This window comes from Octodon degus, unplaced genomic scaffold (assembly GCF_000260255.1).
Source record: "Octodon degus isolate 3935 unplaced genomic scaffold, OctDeg1.0 scaffold00036, whole genome shotgun sequence".
In the NCBI taxonomy this organism is placed as follows: domain Eukaryota; kingdom Metazoa; phylum Chordata; class Mammalia; order Rodentia; family Octodontidae; genus Octodon; species Octodon degus.
In genome coordinates, this window is record NW_004524612.1 from 6,618,555 (window position 1) to 6,625,370 (window position 6,816).

A 6,816-nucleotide genomic window follows, 5' to 3' on the forward strand; every position below is an offset into this window, starting at 1 on the left:
GCGGGGCGGGGCCAGCGCCAGCGCCGCTGATTGGCCGGCGCTGCCGGCTGCCTGGTCCCCGGCGCAGCTCGGCCTTTGTTCCCGCTGACAGCTGTGGCCCCGCGGACCTCCCCGCGCCCGAGAGCTCGGCCGGCGCGACTGTCCGCTCCAGTTTCCATCAGATGCCGGCCGGCGGGTCGGCAGCGAGCCCTCTCTCCCTTTCTCCGGCTTTCCCCATCTTGTTCCTTCTTTTCCCTTCCCTTCCCTTCCCTTTCTTTCCCTTCCCTTCCCTTCCCTTCCCTTCACTGCGTTCTTGCTGCTTCGGTTTTCCTCTCTGCGTTTCCCCTCCTGCAGCCCTTTCTATGCATGTCCCCCAGTCTTGAGAAACCCTCTTCTAACTCACCAGTTTTCCCTTCCCCAGTAAGGTACCATCCCCCCCCACCTTGCCCCAAGGAAAGGTGGGGCTTCTGGGTTCTGGACCTTTGACTTCTCCACAGCAGGATTCCAGACTGGCCCAAAACCCTGGCACTCCTGTCCCAGTTTCAAACCAACTTTTCCTCCTCTATGGCAGGGGCCCAGTGAAGGCATCGGCCTACTACTTCCCATATAGCCGTGAATCCTCCCTGGAGTCCTAGCGGCATCCGTTGCCACCATCGTTTGTGACATCTAGCAGTAGAGCCAGGAGGGCCAGGAGCTGACACATTTGGGCCTGCAGACAAAGACTTAGTGGGGATAGGGAGGGCAGGGGTGTGTGTCAGGTGCTGAGGGCAAGGGCCCACGTGGGGGTGAGGGGTGGAGGGAGTGCTTATGGTTATAGAGGCATAAGAGAACGTGGGGTGAGAGACAGCCCAGAGAAGGAAGTCATTTTGTTTCTACCAATCCCTTCTCAAAACCCTGTAGAGCTGGAGATATAGCTCAGTGGCATAAGCACAAAGCACCTGCCTGACAAGCACAAGGTCCTGAGTTCAATCCCCAGTGCCACACACACACACACCAAAAAAAGCAATCAAAGCCCTACAGGAGATCCTTGCAGCCTTCTGGACTTGGCCCTGAGGACCCCAAGCTTCAATCCCAGGCCTCCTGGAGGGCAGAATGGCAAAGGGTTTAAGAAGAACACAAATTTAGCTTTTTGTTTTATTTTCATCTTTTATTTATTTATTTTTGGTACTGGGGATTGAACCCAGGGCCTCAATACTAAGCTACATTCCCATCCCTTCTTAATTTTTTTTTTTTTTTTTTAATTTTGAGGCAGGTTCTCCCTAAGCACCAGAGCTCAGCTTGAGCTTGTGACCCTCTTGCCTCCACCTCTCAGAATCTTGGCACTCAGTATTGACGGTGATGTTTTAATCTCCCCGGACCTCTGGTTTTTCACGTGGGAATCAGGGCGACACCTCCCACAACATACTCTCCTGGGGACAGGGATTCGTTTTCCTCTTTTCTTGGTGGAGGACTTGGTCTGTTTTGTTCCTAAATGTTGCTCCAACATCTAAGACTTGCACATATAGTAAGTACTCGATAATTTTTTTTTTTGTTAAATGACTGAATTTGTAGATTATAGATTTGTTGTGAAAATCCCTGTCTTGTGCAAAGTACACACACTTGGTAGCAACGACTGTCTCCTCACCTTCCTGTGTGCCTGTCCTTCCATCCCAAGAGCTTTCCCCCTACTCAGCTGACTCTGCCTCCCAAGGTCTGAAGCCCAAAGCATACTCTTCACTCACACCGTCTCAGATCATCCCTGGCAGGACACTTCCACTCTCCAAAGCCCCAGATGTCCTTGTATCCCCATCACTGACACAGCATAGATATGCTTGCTTACGTGGTGGGGGGTATGTCTGGAATTTTTGCTGAATGAGTAGACAAAAATCATACGTTCTGAGACCCCAAAGTAAGAGGAGACTCTTGGAAGGCACTGTGCAGGCTCAGTGGACCCCCAACCTCAGTCAAACTCATTTTTTGTGCCTTCAGATGTGGAATTTCAGGAAACCAGGTAAAGGATTCTGGGCGCCTTCTCATGGTTCTGATCCTATCATTGGCTATTTACATACTTTGGCCAAGTCATACCCGGAGCTAGGCCTCAGTTTCCTCAGCTGAGGTGTTCTTTAAGGCCCTTCTGCGCGGTGACACATCTGTCAGAGATGCTCTGGTAGGAGGCTGGGTGTGATTTGCAGCCCTAGAGTAACTGAGTCAGGCCCGAGTGGGCAGTGTGTTGGTGTGTGTATGGAGGGCCAAACTAGATGACACCGTGGAGTAACAGAAACAAGGAGACACTTCAGGAACAAAAAGGGGTGCACTGAGGTTGAGGATGGGCATGAGGATGCACACAGAAGGAGGGGAGGAGGCTCATGACTGACGGCATGGCTGCTGTGTGTTGTGGTTATGTGTGTACATATGAAGGCTCCAGGAACACGATATCCCGTAGGACAAAAGTCCCACAGAGCTCCTGATTCAGCAGTGGGATATGATTCTGCAATGAACACATGTGTATCCCCCACACACATACACACAGAGACGGGTTTTCAACGTGGCTCCTCCCCTTCCTGGACCTCTGGGCTCCCCAGAAGGTGTCCCATGTGGGTCTCTGCATCCCGCAGGTTCTCCTCTGTCTGACTCAGGTCTAGAAAGTATGTTCTTTTTTTTTTTTTTGGTAGAACCAGGGATTGAACTCAGGCCCTTGCGCTTGCCAGGCAAGTGCTTATTCCACTGAGCCATCTCCCCGGCCCCTAGAAAGTATGTTCTTATAAAACTCCCACCCCCTCACCCAATCACCACTGGAGACACAGTGCCTGCTGCTCTGCCCTAGGGTGCAGGCTCCCCAGTAATGGGACCTGGTAACATTTATCCTGTATGTCTTGGGTCAGTGGCCACTAATGGAAAGAATTAAAGTTGAAGGTAGATCAAAATAGAAAATAGCATCACAGTGTGTGTGTGTGTGTGTGTGTGTGTGTGTGTGTGTGTGTTACTGTGCATCCAACCTGGGGTCTTCCTTCTGAGCTACAGCCTGAGCCCTTTTTGATTTGCTCCAGCCTCGGCAACTTAGCAACATTTTTTTTTTTTTTTTTTAGTACCAGTGATTGAACTCAGGACCCTGCACTTGCCAGGCAAGTGCTTATTCTACTGAGCTATCTCCCCAGCCCTTAGCAACATATTGAGACCCTGTCTCAAAATAAAAATTTAAAAAGGCTGGGCATGTACCTCAATGCAAAGGGCCTGAATTCAGTGCCCAGCACACTTACCCATATAAACAGCAGTAGCAGCAAAAAACAGTTCCTTGGAACTGCCCTGGCTGGGCAGCTCCCTCACCAGAATTCATTTTCCTTCCCTGTAAGTACCAGGAGACCTAGCACCTCCTATCTCCAAGCTTCAGTAAACTCTGCTTTGAGTGGGTCAAACACCCTTTCTCTGCCTTCTCCAGCGCTGTGAAGATAAATGAGATACATGCAAGCAGTACTTCTAATTTCCTAGAAGATATTTCCTGCTTCAAGGAATTCTCATCATCACTAGCATTATTATCAGGGAATTCATTCTAGGTACTTAACCCAAATCCAGACTAGGGAAACCAGAGAACCCCTAAAAGGAAGAGGCACTCTTAGCTGTCCTGGGAGAACTTGCTGACATCAAGATTCCCTCTAGTGATGACTCTGCTCCACTTCGATGCTCACCTGACTTTAGGAAATATGTGCAGGAATGACTGGGTCACACTGCACCAAGTGGCTCAGAGTGGGTGTGGTGGCACATGCCTGTACTCCCAGCAGAGTGAGACTGAGGCAAGAGGAACACAGTTCAAGCCCAGCCCGAGCAACTTAGTAATTTAAAGCTTTTTTTTTGGTGGGACCGGGGATTGAACCAGGCCCTTGTGCTTGCCAGGGAAGCACTTATTCCACTGAGCCATCTCCCCGGCCCCAATAGTTTTGAACAATAATTAGAAAGTATTGTGGGTGAATCCCTCCCACCCCCTTTTGTACTGGGTTCTAAAACGCTATTTTTTTTCTTTAAGGAAGGGTCTACAGGGTGTTCAGGGTCTCACTACTAGATGGACTTGTAGTGATCCATCTGTTTACAGCCTCCCAAGAGCTAGGATTGTTGGGGCAACACCACAGCCAGTCTCAATCGCCCTGGGCACCCCTAGAGGTGGGGCAACCGGCTTTCAGCTATGTTCTACCTTGGCTTCACAATTGCACTGGGGCTCAGGTCTCTGTCTCAGTTTGGCTTTTGTGGTGCAAGATTTGCCCTCAGGACAGTTGCTCGGAGATAACAGGTTGGAGCTATCAGTCCAGTTGCCACACCCAGAAGCAGGAGTGTACTAAGGAATAAATGTTCTTTGTCTTCCTTTCCTGGACGGTGACGCGGAGTACCTTGGGTCACATTGTCAGTCATGGGCAGATTTGATGAAATCACCCTCCTTGATTTGGTCCAATTACTTGTGGGTAGAGCAGATGTTGGGATGCACCTGTGAGTCTCACCTGTGAATTCAAGAAGGGGCAAGTCCTGGAGCCAGGGGTAGTGACACACTCCTATGTCCCAGCACCCTAGAGCCTAAGAGAAGGCTGATCTCAAGCTCAAGGGCAGCCTAAGGAATTGAATGACTTAGGCCCTGGCTTCAAGCCTTAGTACCCCCACCACATAGTCAGGTATAGTGAGAAGAAGAAAGTGTTCCCACTAGGAAGGAAGACGAGGAAGAGAAACTCCGGAGAGAACTGTCACTCCTCACCTATTCTGCACGCATTTGGGATGGACACTTTATCTATAGTGTCTTATTTAACAATCATAGAAATTAGTTTAATGAAGCTAAATAACTGTTATTCCCAACACCAGTATGCAGAGAAAAAAGAACAGGAATTCAGGTCCACCTGAGGCTTCTCTCTCTGTCCCTCTAGCTGATCTCTCCTGAACTGACTCTTGCCAACTTTACTGCCCCCCCCCAGTAAATGAGAATCTTCCACTCTAAGCCCAAAATACATACTAGCTTCCCCCTTTACCATGACATCGAAACTGCTTAGCCCAACTCTCAGCCACTTCCCACTTGCCCAGGATGGGCCTCTCCCCATCACATTTGGGCCAGAGCACCCCGTTGTAACCCCAATCCCACTGAGGCCATTTCCACATCCCAGCCCTTTGCCCTCCTTCAAGCTAGAACTTCAAAATTGTCCTGCAAGTCTTTCTGCCCACCCTGGCCACCCCTCCTCTGTCTCCCACTGCATCCTGCTGAAGTCCTATTAAATAGCACACCCATGTCTGGCCCTTCTATTCCTTCCTTGTGCAATAGGTGGCATGTGTACAATCGTTCCACATGGACAAGGCTTACTTTGCTGCTTGATTTTAAGTGTTCAGCTCAATAGTTGGCCCAAGGCAGCTACTCTATAAACATGTAGTGATCAAGTAGGGCAAAGACCACCTCCCCCTTTTCTGTACCCTTAATAATACTCAGCCTGCTCCTGAGCTCATGGCTGGTGACTAATGGACTAATCGACTCGGGGCTAATTTCTCCCCAGGGCCAGGAAAGGCAAACAGACAAAGAGGTTGGCAGGACCCTTGTCAGTTCCGAGGGAGGCCTTTTGCAAATGGGCCCTGTCGTGCTCGCATTTGCTTGTAGCCCTAAACTCATTTAAACAAATAGAGCATATGAGACCAGGGCTCCTGGGAAACCACTTAGCTCCCCTATGGGGAATGTTGGCACATTCATTTCCTCCCCCAGGGGGCACAGAAAAACAACCCAGGCTTTGGAGACCCTGCGGGCAGCAATTTAATTTACTCATTTACTTAAGCACCGGGTGTCTCTGGGCCTCCGGCAGTGGAGGACCCCTTGCTCCGGAGTCCTAGGAGAGGTGGTGTTGTTTTCTAAGCACTGTGGGGTCAGGGACTGGTGTCTGGGAGGGAATGCACTGGCTGGGGGTCCTGTTGGCCCCTGCAGCTTTCTAACTACACCCTCCAGATTGGCCAGCTTTCCTGTCTTCCCTTCAGCCTCATGGTGTTCGCTGCAGTCTTTCTTCTCTGCAGCTCAAACTCTCTGCTTGGTAATTATGGATTTCACTGGCACCCCCCACCTGAACGCAGTCTCCACTGTGTGTTCTCCAGGTGATCACTGTAGAAATGGGGGTGGGGAGCAGAAGAAAGCAAGGGCGTTGTTCATGCAGTAGGTCAATCTCCAAGGTCGCTTCCAGCATTTTCCCAGCAATGTCAGGCAAAAAAAGAGTCAGAAAAGAAAAGTGTGGCAGACAAGTGAACTAGTCTGTCCAGGAGAGGCTCTTGGTGAAGGGTGACTGGTTTTGCCCGCAAGGTTCGGTGGAGACAAAATTGTGAAGTAGCTTCAGTGTACTTGGGGCTTCCCAGTAACAGTGCTGTTGGTAGTGACTTTCTGCATCTTCGAATCCCTGGGTTCAACCAACTGGGGATTGACAATATTTTTTAGAAGTTGTGGGCTGGGTGTGTAGCTCAGTGATACAGCACTTGCCTAGCAATTGCAAGTCCTTGGGGTTAACCTTCGGTGTCTGTATTGTGTATGTACTGATTACATTTTCCTGTTATTATTTCCTAAATAATAATATATGGAAACCGTTGACATACACTGCACACTGTACTTGGTCTTTAAGTCACCTAAAGAAGGTTTAAAGTCTAAGGAAGAATGTGCCACACCTATATGCAAATGCCTTGCCATTTTCTATGAAAGGGCTTGAACATCTCTGGGTTTGGGTATCCTGGACTCCTGGAAGTGTTTCCCGTGGACTGGCAGAATAACCATATCTGCCTCAGTACCCTATGCAAGTCAAATGCGATGCTGTGTGTACAAGGGTTAACACAGTGCTGATGGACAGAAAACCTCTCTCTCTCTGTCTCTCT

The 6,816-nt window shown here is 49.6% G+C and overlaps 1 protein-coding gene across 1 annotated transcript in view; it reads right to left on the minus strand.

The window, feature by feature from the left end:
• The window catches only part of Lzts1 (leucine zipper tumor suppressor 1), a 68,711-nt gene that overhangs the window by 51,384 nt on the left and 10,511 nt on the right, over window positions 1-6,816 (minus strand). The gene's annotated exons all lie outside the window — the stretch shown is intronic.